The sequence below is a fragment of the Botryllus schlosseri genome, chromosome 16 (assembly GCF_051294905.1).
Source record: "Botryllus schlosseri isolate E-star chromosome 16, Bs_hap1, whole genome shotgun sequence".
Lineage (NCBI taxonomy): Eukaryota > Metazoa > Chordata > Ascidiacea > Stolidobranchia > Styelidae > Botryllus > Botryllus schlosseri.
The window spans coordinates 9,943,707-9,957,886 of NC_137251.1; the positions used below are offsets into that span (position 1 = coordinate 9,943,707).

The 14,180-nt window shown below is 41.0% G+C and overlaps 1 protein-coding gene and 1 long non-coding RNA gene across 2 annotated transcripts in view; one reads left to right on the plus strand and one right to left on the minus strand.

Moving 5' to 3' along the window:
- LOC145458639 (uncharacterized) overlaps nt 1-14,180 on the plus strand; it is a 144,490-nt gene that overhangs the window by 97,834 nt on the left and 32,476 nt on the right. The gene's annotated exons all lie outside the window — the stretch shown is intronic.
- LOC145458644 (uncharacterized) lies at nt 7,115-14,100 on the minus strand. The gene is made up of 3 exons (XR_013921172.1): nt 13,445-14,100; nt 8,209-9,276; nt 7,115-7,701 (listed from the first exon to the last, which is right to left on the minus strand). It is a non-coding gene; the product is annotated as an uncharacterized LOC145458644 (long non-coding RNA).

Genomic DNA, 14,180 nt, shown 5'->3' on the forward strand with positions numbered 1-14,180 from the left:
ATAGATCATCTTTTTTCGGGATCCGTATACGATCCGGTTCGATAAAGCGTAATCTGGATCCTATCTGGATCCTGTTTCTGTGTGTAATGATAAAATCCGGATCCAAATATATCCTGCTTAAGGGTGAGCAATGAGCATGACCAAGCATTTATTGACGAACCGAGTATTACTTTTTCTGAGTTCTCAATAGGTTTCGCCTACTTGCGCTACTTATACTTAAGTACTAACATTCTGCGTACACGTCTACTCATGTTTTTATCCAAAAGTACTTAGGCTACTTTTACACTTTGGATTTTATACCGATGGAGTTGCCCATTTGCAGTGCTCACTCATGTGATCATGATTTTAGACTACTTAACAGCTTTCTGTTTTCAAGACGGAATTAGGCCCAGAATACTCATATATTTAGGCCTACATACTTGGACATCGGTACTTCTACCCGTAGCCTATTTGAGTAGAAATTGACGAAGTTACTTCTACTGCTACACGAGTACCAACGACGACTAATTTGACCAACCACCTAGGGTAGCTGGTACTTTTCAAATTCTACCTTCGGAAGTACATTGAAGTTTGCGATAAGGGTTTCTTTGAAATTGTGGTGCACTGCACAAACTAGTAGTAGAGAAATACAAAGTTACTGTCATGCGATGGAAATTTAAAATCCTATCCGGATCCGGCACTAGGTCAAAAATGCCAATCCGGATCAGTCCTGTTTCGGAGAATCCGAAATCCTGATATAGCCTACATCTCTACTTCATATGCCTACATTTTTTCGCTCCAAGTTTCCTTAGTCTCATCGAGAGCGACCGTTAGCAAATGCGGAGATCAGATTTCAGAATTTCAAGGATGAAAAATATACTTTGTGGCATAAGAATGGAAGAAAAACAATATGTAATTTAAAATACGAGAGTGTTAATCATGTAGTCAGAGGAGACAACGCTAGTAAAATGTCCGGAGACGGAGAGTATAGCCTATATAGAGAGCAATGTTCCCTCTAAGCTGCGCACGTGCGCAAATGCGCAGTGCTGAAACGGTCTCTGCGCACAGAAAATCTACGCTGCGCACAAAAAATCAGAAATGATGTTTTTTTTTATAGTTGTTGCGCACTGTTGTCCAATGGACCACGCAGGCGCGCAGATTCGTGAAAATTAAGATGGAACATTGTCAGGGCCAAATAGTGTTATCACTGAAGTCTGAAATCGAGGTACAAGTGCGCCCCACAAAGGTAACTATTGCGCTACGTGAAGAAATAAGAATTCACTATCACGTGCGCCTCACGGAAGATATTTTTTTCAGTATGGCCTCGTACGCGCGAGCGATACTGATATCATTTCAATAGCGCATTATTTTCTGGGAATGGCGAAATAACATGGTTTAACAAAGTTATAAATATTAATGGGCTAGCTCGAAGTTAATCTCCGAGAAACTAACGAATAGTTTTCTCCGCGTGGCATGAACATTGCGTAAGATTTACTCAGGTCCGTAAATTTCGCACACAAACCCCCCAATTGGAGGGGCCGAGCTCGATGGGGGTCCAAAATTATTTCGAGAATTAACATAAATCATGGTGTATTTTTTTGGAATTTTTCAGGAATTTTTTTTCGCTCTACGCGCGTTTTATTATTGTCAGATATCTGATTATTGGGTACCCTTTCCCAACAAAAATTACGCATGATTTATAGAAATGGGCAGTTAAGCGTAGGCCATCACCGCACCATGACGCGCCAAGACATATGAAGTTAAAGGCTATGTAACATGCGACTCCAAGAAGTGTGCCAGAACGATCAGCAGTGAGAAAACCTTGGGCGAAAAAGACTGCCCCGGTGCTGACCGAAAACTTCGATATATACAAATATATGTGTGATTGTCCATGTCCATCGGCGCCTTAATGGCTGGCGCCGAATATTCCTGTCCTGGCGATCCGAGTCCCACAACAAGACGAATGCCATATCGAGGGAACATTATTTTCCAGTTAAGAAATACCAATTTGAAATCGTGTACGTCTTTTACTTTAGTACGTTTTGACGATTTCAACATCTTTTGACATAGCAGATAGGGGTCACGAAATAGCATCATGTAACGAAGTCATTATATCAATTGGTACGCCCAAAGATGTTTTATTATTATTTAGAGGGCATATCTATTCCAACACACCTCACTGGATCAGCTCTACCGGTAAATCTGATTATATGAGCAGGGAGAGGATAAAAATTGATAGCAATATATATGCAATTCTCGATCATATTGTCCGATGCAATCATGAACTATGTAAATTTTTCGCGCTTCGCGCGTTTAGGGACGGTGCTACTAAATGGGCACCCAATGTAGAAGATAAGTACCAGAAAAGCTTAGAGCCCTAGGGGGGTTTTGTCACCCTATTGGAGAGTGGTTGCGCACTGTTGTCCGAGGGCCTGCGCAGTGAGTTGGCGTGTTTGCGCAGGCTCTTGAAAAATTAGAGGGAACATTGATAGAGAGGCGGTCCTTTGTCGACAGACAATGTTTTCTAGTTTATGATAGTCGATTCGAGAACATTAAATGGACAATACTGTAACACGAGAAATGGTCAAGTGATTGTGAGCCTCGCAGCTCAGTAGTGCCCTCTGTGGTTGGATTGTCCCCTCGTGTCTTGATAGTCACTTGTTGAAGTCGAGTCGCTTTGTTGCTTGTAATATCATTGGATCAGTGATTGAAGTTAGGCTAAATTTGGGGATATAATGTACCATAGGGCATTATTTGTATGTTCAAGTATTGTATAAGTTTAAGCCATCATTCAGGTGATTGTATTTTATTGTTTAGATTGAAAGTTTAGAGCCTAGAGAGTTAACTGTTGTTAACCGCTATTGTGACTATTGCCTCGACGTTGACGTGATCTTTCTATGTAGTAAATTGCTATCCTATTCTGTAACTGTTTGAGTTACATTTGACCGGGTCTCAGGGGTAGGCTCGGATTGTAGGAAGCAAAGAAAGTGAGGTGGTAGTCTCAATTCGAGTTGGCAAGCTACTCGACAAGCCTAAAATTGTCACAGCCAAAACTCTAATCAAGTAAATATAACGAACTGTCGTTTGAGCTAGGCAACGACCAAAACGTCCGTTACATTTAAGTTAACAACAATCTCAGAAGTTATTTGAAGACTATCAAAACGGCAATTTTTGGTAGAAACGGTCGTCCACAGTTTGATATATCCAAGCCTATTGTATAGACTTGGCCATTGTTGAATATCAATTGCTGTAAGTGGAGTACCGGTATTGTACCGTTTGACAACTGTTAGTAGAAGTATTGTATTGGAAGAGCTGACATTGAATTGATTGTTAGAATCAGCTTTAGTAGCAGTTGATACAAATTCGTAAGACTATTGAGGCTGGTGTTCCCAATAGAAAATTTGACTGCTAAGCCAAGGGTTCTCAGCAGAAGTATTTTGCATTTGAATGAGATATAGGTTCTCATATGAGGCTAGTGTCCTCCATACATGAAATTGTCCTCGTTGTAATTGAAAGTAGAAGCAAGTTCAGGAGTTGTTAATTGGCCCAGCCCTAGGTAAGCAAATAGTTAGTTCACGTCAGTCAAAACGGTAATGTGCAACTGAGGTTTCCAACGTCTCTCCAATTCGTACCTGATGAAAAACAACAATGACCATGGCAAGAATTAAGTGTGTGTCTGAAGAAGAATTGATTCAGAAGTTGGCCGGACTGCATAGAAGATATGAAAGCATTGAACACGAAATCTTGACCCGAGACGTAAATATCAATCTTCTGAGACATCAAAGTGATCTACAGTGTATGTTTCAAGAATATTCTACACTCTGGAGTTTATATCTCCTCGGAGTCGAAGATGATCTAGAAATGATTGCATGTCATGAAGATCATGATAAACAAGTGAGAATTTATCATGAATTCCAAACTAAGTTGGAGAGATGCATGCAAGAAAGATCGAAACATACACGTTTGAATTATATTGGAAGCAGTCGTCATATGTCTCGGCGATTTGGAAATGCTTATTCTGCCAGCATACATGATAGTGTAAACGTGAAGAGAAAAGAAGCAATAATCAAAAAGAAAATGGCTCATTTGAAATTGGCTCATCAGTTCAATCGCGAAGTTTTGGAAGATGAGAAAGTAATGATTGAACGTAAAACGTCACGATTACGATTGAAGCAAGACTTTGAACTTGCTTGCGTTGAAGCAAGTATTTGGAAATCCTCAGCTAACGTGCACAAGCTACATTCATACTCGCAGAAGAATACTGAAGAAATGGCTGTTTGTCAAAGTACTGCTCTGAAGCAAAGCAGTGTAAATACAGAGAATCCAGTTTCTCCTGCCCCCGTGGGACTTGTTGTGAAAGGCCTTGGCAACACTGCACAAGTATTTGTCAATGGGACAAGCAAAGATAAATGTGATGCGAAAGGTCAGGATGTGGAATGTCCAAGTAATTCTGAAGCTGCAGTATTCAATTCCACTGAAGTCGATGTTATCGTCGATCCTGTCAATGCGCCACACCCAATTGAAGATTGCATCAAGGCAAATACTTGTGTTCAGGACCTTGGTATTTTGAAAGGAAACTATGACAACGTTGAGGACTGTGACACAGAATGTTCTCAAACCACAATGGTTAAATTCGACAGTGCTAGGTCTTGTAAATTTCCTGATATTGGAAAGGCGCTGAAATGTATTCCGGAAGACGTTCTCCATGTGAACAGAGTTGATAATCATAATCCGGAACATACATTGTTGTTGGAACACTCCGGTTGTTCTCGTGATGCAAAGTTTGAAGGTGAAACCGAATCACCTAATGCGCATGATGAAGTATCAATACTTCACAAGTCAAGCCATCCTGATCCAACTGGTAATGGTCAGGTAGCAAAGATGCCTGTGCAATTTGTGCATAGAGAAGTGACAGGAGATCAATTCACATTTGAGAAACGATATTCTCTTGATGCCAATATTGAAAAGTTGATGACACAGGTGTCAATGGATTGCGCATTGGATTCAAAGATTGAAGCATGCTCTCGTTCCATAACTGGTGATGATGGGATTCGCAATGCGAGTGCTAATTTCCAATCGAAATTGTTGAAGGATCCACAAGGGTATTCTTACAGTACTGAGTTTGATGAAAAAGCACCTCTTTATAATGGGGCTTGTCTTCAAGAGCTGGCTCGGTTTGGTAGCATGGACAAATCAATGTTGGAGTGGGCTGCCATTTGGATTGGCACTGATATATTGTCATTATCCTTCTTTTATAAGGAGGTGCAAACGGAAACAGCTTTGGAGACCTTGAAGAAGATCGATTGTATGGTGAATGCCATTGTGCGATGTGGATCGAACTCCGATATCTCCCAAAGAAGAAGAGTGGAACCTTTCTTCATGGAGTTCCAGTTTTTTGTTCGTACTTGGTTGATTGTACAGCCAGTAAACAGATGGTTGTTCGAAAATGTTACTTGAAGAAACCTTTTGAAGAACATTTGACCTATATTGATAGTGACATTGTGGCATGAGTTGATTGGTTATTTGAATTCCTTTTCTTTGGTTTGCTAATATCTCGTGCTATTAGGTTTAGTCGATGTATTCTCATGGTTCCTACATCTGTGGGGGGGAATGTAACACGAGAAATGGTCAAGTGATTGTGAGCCTCGCAGCTCAGTAGTGCCCTCTGTGGTTGGATTGTCCCCTCGTGTCTTGATAGTCACTTGTTGAAGTCGAGTCGCTTTGTTGCTTGTAATATCATTGGATCAGTGATTGAAGTTAGGCTAAATTTGGGGATATAATGTACCATAGGGCATTATTTGTATGTTCAAGTATTGTATAAGTTTAAGCCATCATTCAGGTGATTGTATTTTATTGTTTAGATTGAAAGTTTAGAGCCTAGAGAGTTAACTGTTGTTAACCGCTATTGTGACTATTGCCTCGACGTTGACGTGATCTTTCTATGTAGTAAATTGCTATCCTATTCTGTAACTGTTTGAGTTACATTTGACCGGGTCTCAGGGGTAGGCTCGGATTGTAGGAAGCAAAGAAAGTGAGGTGGTAGTCTCAATTCGAGTTGGCAAGCTACTCGACAAGCCTAAAATTGTCACAGCCAAAACTCTAATCAAGTAAATATAACGAACTGTCGTTTGAGCTAGGCAACGACCAAAACGTCCGTTACAAATACAACATCTACGTGTACAATTATGCATTTATTAGTGAGTTTTATACTCAAATAAATGATTAAGCTGTAAATAAAGCAACGAAAGACTTAACCGAAACTTGCACTTGTCACTACCTTCAACTCCAGTGAGTAGACACAAAAAGTCTTTGTTAGCATGAACACAAGTCATGTGTGACGGTATGAGCCATAACCATACATCCCCCCACAACTCCGATAAAGGCACAACTTGAGGAGTGAAAAAGAAAAAGGCGCAACAATAAACATGCATCAATATGAATACAACGCGCCCAGGACATAGTCTTTGTGCCAAAGTGGAGGATTTTTGACACGGTTTGACTTGCGGCCACCATCAGCGCTGGTTGATGGTGAAGTACCAGGAGAGTCATCATCCATGTACGCATCGTCAACATCATCCACAGGCTGGTCGTTGCAGTCTTCTTCCTCGTGAGCGTCATTGAGAATCCTCTGCGCGGGATTCGCACCATCGACATGCGGTGACTCAGGTGTCGGCACGGGTGATAAAGTTTCCGTACCATGCCGCTTTTCAGCATATCGACAGAATGGCTGTACTTTACGAAGGTACTTTCTGTTTCGCAAAGTCAATCTCCCGGACCCATCAATCTTAACAAGATACTGGTCATTGCCGTTACACTGAACAATCATACCGGTCTTGTCCCATCGAAGAGGGAAACGTCCATGTTGATTTTGTACACGACATATGTCCCCCACTTCAAGGGGTGCCAGATTATGAGTGCGCGGTCGCAAAGATTCGAGCTGCTTAGCGAACCTGGTACGTAATGTACGTTCTCTTGTTTGCCATAGCTTTGTCCACATCGGTCTTACGATATGTCCGTTGAAGACTGAACCTACTTTCTTGAATGGCAGAGCGTCTTTCAAAGGTCTTCCAAAAACGATTTGAGCTGGAGACAGGCCATTGTCTGGATCAGGACAGTTTCTGAACTGTAACACGGGGGTAACCCTAAAAGGAGGGAACGCGGAAACTGCGGAAAACGCGGAACTCGCGGAAATGGCCCCTAAAACGCGGAAACTGCGGAAAAAGCGGGAAACCTCGATTCCTAAAGCGCTGAAAACAAAGGAAAACGCGGAACGCGGAACACTCGGTCATTGACCTCTATAGAGCACAAAGTAGGCACTAAAACGAGGAAACAGCGGAAAAGGCGGAACGCGGGACAGTCGGTCATCGACATTTGTAGATCTCATTGAAGGAACTCTAAAGTCTAAAACGAGGAAACTGCGGGACACCAATTTTAGAGTGAGGCGATTTAGGCCTCATAAATAGCAGAGAACTGTCGTAATAGTTGAAAATTGAAATTACTAGGTATCTGAGAGTCAGACAGTCGTTCACTAACAATTATACACCTGGCCTCGCGGAACATACCTTGAAAACGCGGGAGCTGCGAGGCACCCTAATTTTCGAGTATAAGGCAGATTTAACCTCACAAACGACCGCAAACCGTCGTGATAGTTATAAATCGAACTTATGAAGTATCTGAGGGTTAAGCCTTCGGTCACCGACGCTAATAGACGCTGAACATAGCCTGGCGGAATATATATAGAAAACGCGGAAACTGCTAACACCTTAATTTTCGAATACAACGCAGATTTAACCTCACCACACCATCGGCCGCGAACTGTCGTGATAGTTAAAAATCGAACTTATGAAGTATCTGAAGGTTAAACATTCGGTCACTAACGCTTATACACGCGCAGCGTGGCCTCGTGACAAACATCTAGAAACCGCGGGACACAAATGTTCAAGTATAAGGCAAATTATGCCTCAAATGGCAGAGGACTGTCGTATAAAGTTAAAAATTGAACTTATCAAGTATCTGCGGGTCAAACATTCGTTCACTAACGATTATACACGCCCAGCATATGGCCTCGTGGCAAATATCTAGAAACCGCGGGACACCCGAAATTTCGAGTTTAAGACAAGTTTGACCTCACAAAGGGCCGAGAACTGTCGTAATAGGTAAAAATTGAATTAATGAGGTATCTGATGGTTAAACATTGGGTCACTTAGCCTTGTAATCGCTGAACATGACCTGGTGGAAAGTATATAGAAAACGCGGAAACTGCGGAGCACCCTAAATTTCGAGTATAAGACGAATTTGGCGTCACAAATGGCCGAGAACTGTCGTAAAACAGTTAAAAATTGAGCTTATGAGTTATCTGATGGTTAAACTTCGGGAACTTAGCCTTGTAAACGCTGAACATGGCCTGGTGGAAAATATCTAGAAACTGCGGAACACCCTAAATTTCGAGTATAAGGTGAATTAGGCCCCATAAACACCAGAGGACTGTCGTACAAAAGTTAAAAACTGCACTTATGAAGTATCTGAGGATCAAACATTCGGTCACTGACCATTATACATTCACGAACCATCTGCCCTCGTAGAAAATATGATCTAGAAAACGTGGAAACTGAGGGGACTCAAATTTTACCGAATACATATAGAATAACACCCACGGAAGTATTGTAATCGGAAGAAAACACGAATTTCATTGACAAGTTGTTATTATCGAGCATCAATTCTCGATGAATTTCTACATTCGTGGTTGCCCTTGTCATTTCATAGTGCTAGATCTAGACATACGTCCGTTTTTTTTTCGCTCAGTGTTACTGTTCTGGGCGTGGGTGAATGCATGCATGTTTTTTATTACTTGACCTTCAATTATTTTTTGCGTTTATGATACTACCGGTTGATGATTTGGTTACTTTAATAATTCGTTTCACCTCTTTGCGCATTAATATTTTTCGCCATTTTACCAGTCTTAGATACATCTAATTTAAGCGTTCAATAGGAATAGCATGGACGGAGTTGCATTTAAAACAAACACGTTTAAAACAAGGCCTTTGGTTGAAACATGTATTTTATTGTTTATTGTTTTTTAAGCCATGACGTCGCGAATATTCAATTGTGATGTCATAGTGGATTCACATTGGTAATTGAAAATAGAGATTAAATATAGCTCCTTTGACGAAATATATGTACTATTGCTGTTGAACCGACTTTTCTGAGGGGTCCAACCATCCCATATCGATATACGTCGGCTATATCTGGTGGTAATTGTCCGTAAGCTCATACAACATGCTTTTTGGAAAGTATTTACTAGGGATGGTGTGAACCTCTGAAAGGTTCGGGTTCGTGTGAACGCGAACCTTTTTGAAAGGTTCTGTGTGAACACGAACGTGAACCTCATGACGTCACGTGACGTCATATTGCTAATTCCAACCGGGGCCTACGATAACTTACGGCCTTATCTGGTACAAAACACTTGCAAGATCGAGGAGGCCGGCGCTCGCAAAACAGACATCGGCGATTGTTTTCGATTTCTACCAGACGACTCCCTTTTGAAGCCATAGTATTCGTTACGCAGCTACCGTTGAGCATTTGCGATTGGGCTTCTCTGTATAGCAGACGGCTTACAGTTTGAGGCAAAGATTTCGAGCTAGTAGCTGCATTTGAATTATTATGGATTATGGAATCATGCCGTGACTAGCTATGATACTACAATAACGAATGTGTTCGATTGCAGTCGCGACTGAGTTATGTTTAGGTGCCGTTTTGACTAGCTTATAACTATGAGGTAGGCTACCTTTACTCGGCTAACCGTTGTGCATTTGCGATTGTGGTTCTCTGTATAGCAGACGGCTTTCATTTTAAGGGAAAGATTTTTAGCCATATATTCGGTGCGTTTGAATTATTATCGATTATGGAATCATGCCGTGATTAGCTATAAAACTACAGTAACGACTGTGTTCGATTGCGGTGGCGACTGAGTTACGTTTAGCTGCCGTTTTGACTAGCTTATAACTATGAGGTAGGCTACCTTTATTCAGTTGGTAAATAACTCATTATATTGCGGCGTTATGCGCGCCCACTATTATCAGCCGAGAATTCATGGCGATATTTCATGCGGCCTTCCTGACAGCGAATTTCGACTGACTATATACTTAGTAATTCAGGCTTGACTTAAGGCATAATAATGGCCAACAAATGTTGTGTTTATGGTTGTAAGACAGGATATCTGACAACTGGGAAAAGGTTTCGTCATTCCGCTTTACATTTTATGATTTGAAGTTCCTCTGCTTCCTTGGTTCACACAAGGAACAAGTGCTACTCTGACTAAGTTTGGTGCTTTACTTAATTTAGCGAAATATCTCGAAAATGTCTGAAAAATCCGCCAACAATTTACTGGAAGAGCTTCCAAATCTACTATATTACAAGACTCGGTGTTGCTCATATTGCGTATTCATCCGAAATAGATTCGTTTTGCGCTCCTACTTCGGTATACATCTGCGCAAGCTTATAGAATTCATACAAGAAGGTTTCCATTTCCCTCAACGTCAACGTTGTCTCGGTACAGTAAATGGAGCGTTGACGCATTTAAAGTCCATGGAGATATGAAAGAAGAGGGCGAGATCTCCACTGAAATAATGTTGATGGTATAGATGAGATGTACTTACAGAAAGGTGTTCAATAGCACGCTGGTAAATATTATGGAGTAGATGAAAGCGGTCACTTATAAAGGCATTGTTGTAATGATGATCTCTTCAAAAATCTTCTTCAATCGTGGTGGAGGCACTGCCAGAGACCGAAATTACGGGAAGATGGTAGGCGGAAGAATTACTAGAGTGTATTGCTACTCTCAATGAGAATGGAGTTTTTGTTCGGGATAATCATCCATCCATTGTGAAAGCATTTCAAATATTGCGAGAAAAATACCTTAGCAATGACGAGTTCTCTTTTCGTTAATACACCCTGCAAGAAACTATCAATTGAAAGATAGTTCTCGCAGTACAGGAAAATGAGTGGGGGACGGTTTCTAGTCGGTTTAACAGAAGTTACCAATTCTGAAAAGATAATACTGCTCCGTTCCATGCTGAAAATTGACATTAATTTCTGGGGACATTAAGTTTGTGTGTAAAGCTCAGCTCATTTGGATCGTTTTAAATATGTGGCAATTGAACTTACTCGATGACTTATATCTCCTGACAGTGAGGAGGTGTCCTACTATGTTGCTGGGTACATTGACAAAAATGTCCTCAAAAATTGCAATTGCAAATTGCTTGCCTCTGTGAGAAAATATGATGCGAAGGACTTTAAAAAACGGAAGTTGAGCAGCATATGCTTCATTGATGCATTTGATTACTCGAATTTGTTGTTGAAGCTTTATAACCATAAGCTTGGTGTTCGTTTTTGCAGTAGTTACTTGTGAAAACACTTATATAAAGGCATTGTTGTAATGATGGTCCATGGTCTTCAAAAATCAACATCCATCGTGGTGAAGGCACTGCCAGAAACCGAAATTACGGGAAGATGGTTGGCAGAAGAATTACGGGATTGTATTGCCACTCTCAATGAGAATGGATTTTGCGTTCGAGGACTTGTATCAGATAATCATCCATCCAATGTGAAAGCATTTGAAATAATGCGAGAAAAGTGCCCTAGCAATGATGATTTCTCTTTTCATTACACATCCTGCAAGAACAAAACGTATCTATTTTTTGATAATGTTCATCTTGTAAAGAACATACGAAACAACTTGCTCCGAGCCAAGAAATTTGTTTTTCCACCATTCTCCTTCTGCATAAATTCTTCAATAATATCATCTCCGGGTGGATTCATTGCATGGAGCGACCTTCACAAGATCAGAGAATGTGACGACAAGCTGGATGCGAATTTGCGCAAGGCGCCGAAATTGACGTATGCCTCTTTGCATCCGGGCAATAACAAGCAAAATGTTAATTTAGCTCTCGCTCCATTCCACGAGTCGACTATTGCAGCTTGCAAAAGCTACCTGCCTCACAGGGAAGATATGGCTTCATTCTTGAGCCTAATTAATGCTTGGTGGACAATTGTAAATAGCTGTCACAGATATTCACCCAATCCATTGTCTGATGCAGTAATTTCACATGATGGTAAAATCAATTTCCTACAAGATTTCTCTAATTGGCTGATCAAATGGAACGGATACAACCCTCAAAATTATTGCCTGTCCAAGCAAACATTCAAAGCTCTGATCGGAACTTATGAACTTATGAAAATGACTTCAATTTATTCTTTACATGCTGTAATTGATTTTACCATGCATTAAAATACTTATCATTAGCAAGTTTATTCCTTACCGCTATATAGTCTATTTGTGTGATTAGTGGATAAGGGGATATACTGGATAATTGTATCTTGGATGCTGTCAATTGTAACTTTAGGAAAGTACTAATTTCGTCTGTTATACGGCTTTGCTAGACTTATCCTAAGGGAGGGATCTGGTTGCGAGAAACGAAATCGTAAGCAATCGCTGATGTCTGTTTTGCGAACGTCGGCCTCCCCGATGTTGCAAGTGGAATGCGCCATATAAGGCCGTAAGTTATCGTAGGCCCCGTTCCAACCCTATCTTTCAATGAAGTGATAGCCTATATTAACGTACACGATACCTAGCGACGACTCGGGCCACATCATGTCACAATGCAGAAGTACATGTTGGCGTTTTAAACGTCACTAAATGTTTCAACTGAGGCAATCAAAGGATATAATACTCCTATAAAATCATTATCTTCCGTCGCTTTGCCAACAATTTCGACGAGGACTTACCAGGGAATATAAGCTTACGCCTTAACGGTCTAGGCCAGACCGGATAATGTATTTGGCGTCTGAGTAGCCTATCGCTACATTGATATTGAGCAGAGTGTAAAACTGGTTTCTATACTTGCTACCGATATTACCCCATTAACAAGTTTTACAGCAGTAGACAACATCTCAATCACAAGGATTTGGTTCTCGTGATGCAGTAAAGATATGAAGTCAAGATTGCCCCGTACCCCTGCTAGCTTTTTTGCATCAGAAAACGATATCAATCTCATTGATTGGTTGAATATAAGCATCATTCGCTGACTACGTATTTCGCTCGTGATGTTGTGTAATCGCAGGTCAAACTCACAGCAGAGAGACACTAAATATTCACAAACGGAAAGCTGAATATTTCGAGCAAACATTCGTTACAAAGCAAGTAAAACTTTTGAGATTGTCAAGGTGCATGCTCGTTTATAGTGTTAATTTTTAATGCTGCCAGCGCCATGCATAGAGTGGCCCGCAGTTGAAATGCAATTAATATGAACCAAAGATGTTATAATGAAGTGAAAATTGTAATATATGAAAAAGGTTCACAGTGCAGAACCTACCAAGGTTCTGTTGTGAACGTGAACCTCTAAATTTCCGAGGTTCACACACAGAACGCGAACGTGAACCTCACGTTCACACCATCCCTAGTATTTACTCAATTATGGCATAATTTTACAACTTGAAAAACACAAATTTTTTCAAAGACTTTTGTTTAAAACACTGTTCAAAACATGTATTAAACGAAGTGTTTTTTAACACCGTTTATTTTAAATGCATCCCTAGTTGGAGAAGAGTCGCTGCCGAAGGTTGGTTGGTTGCTCGATTGGTTGGTTGGTTCGTTGGCTGGCTTCAGGGCTTTGCTGGCTTGTTGGTGGGAGTTGTCAGTTCATTCCTCGACAGAACGACATTCTGGAGTGCCGAAACGTCGAGAGTTCATCTAGGCTTCAACTCCCTTAATAGGTCGCTGCTGTGAAGGAAGAATAGCATAACACTAATACATTATACACCGAGCCAGTTGGGGAAGCGAGTGGCGCAGTGATCGCTGATTGCTGGTTGCAGCACTGGTGTAGCCAGAGAGGGGCGATCGCTCCCCCTAAATATCTGGAAAGTTTTCGTAATCTCAATAAATATAACAGTATTTTGGGGCAGATGAATACAACCTGAAAAATATGTCCGCGCTTCGCGCGATTTAGTGTCCAACATACACGTCTTGATTTTCTTATCGGTATCCCGAAAAAAATTCTTTCGCAAATACCCATAATTGAAGTTAGCTGCATTTACATGAGAATACAACAGTACCAGTATAGATATACGAGAGTATCCCAAGGTCGTTGGGTTGATTGAGTCTAGGGGTGTCAGTTCAGTATATGGGGGTTGGGGATTGCTAGTTA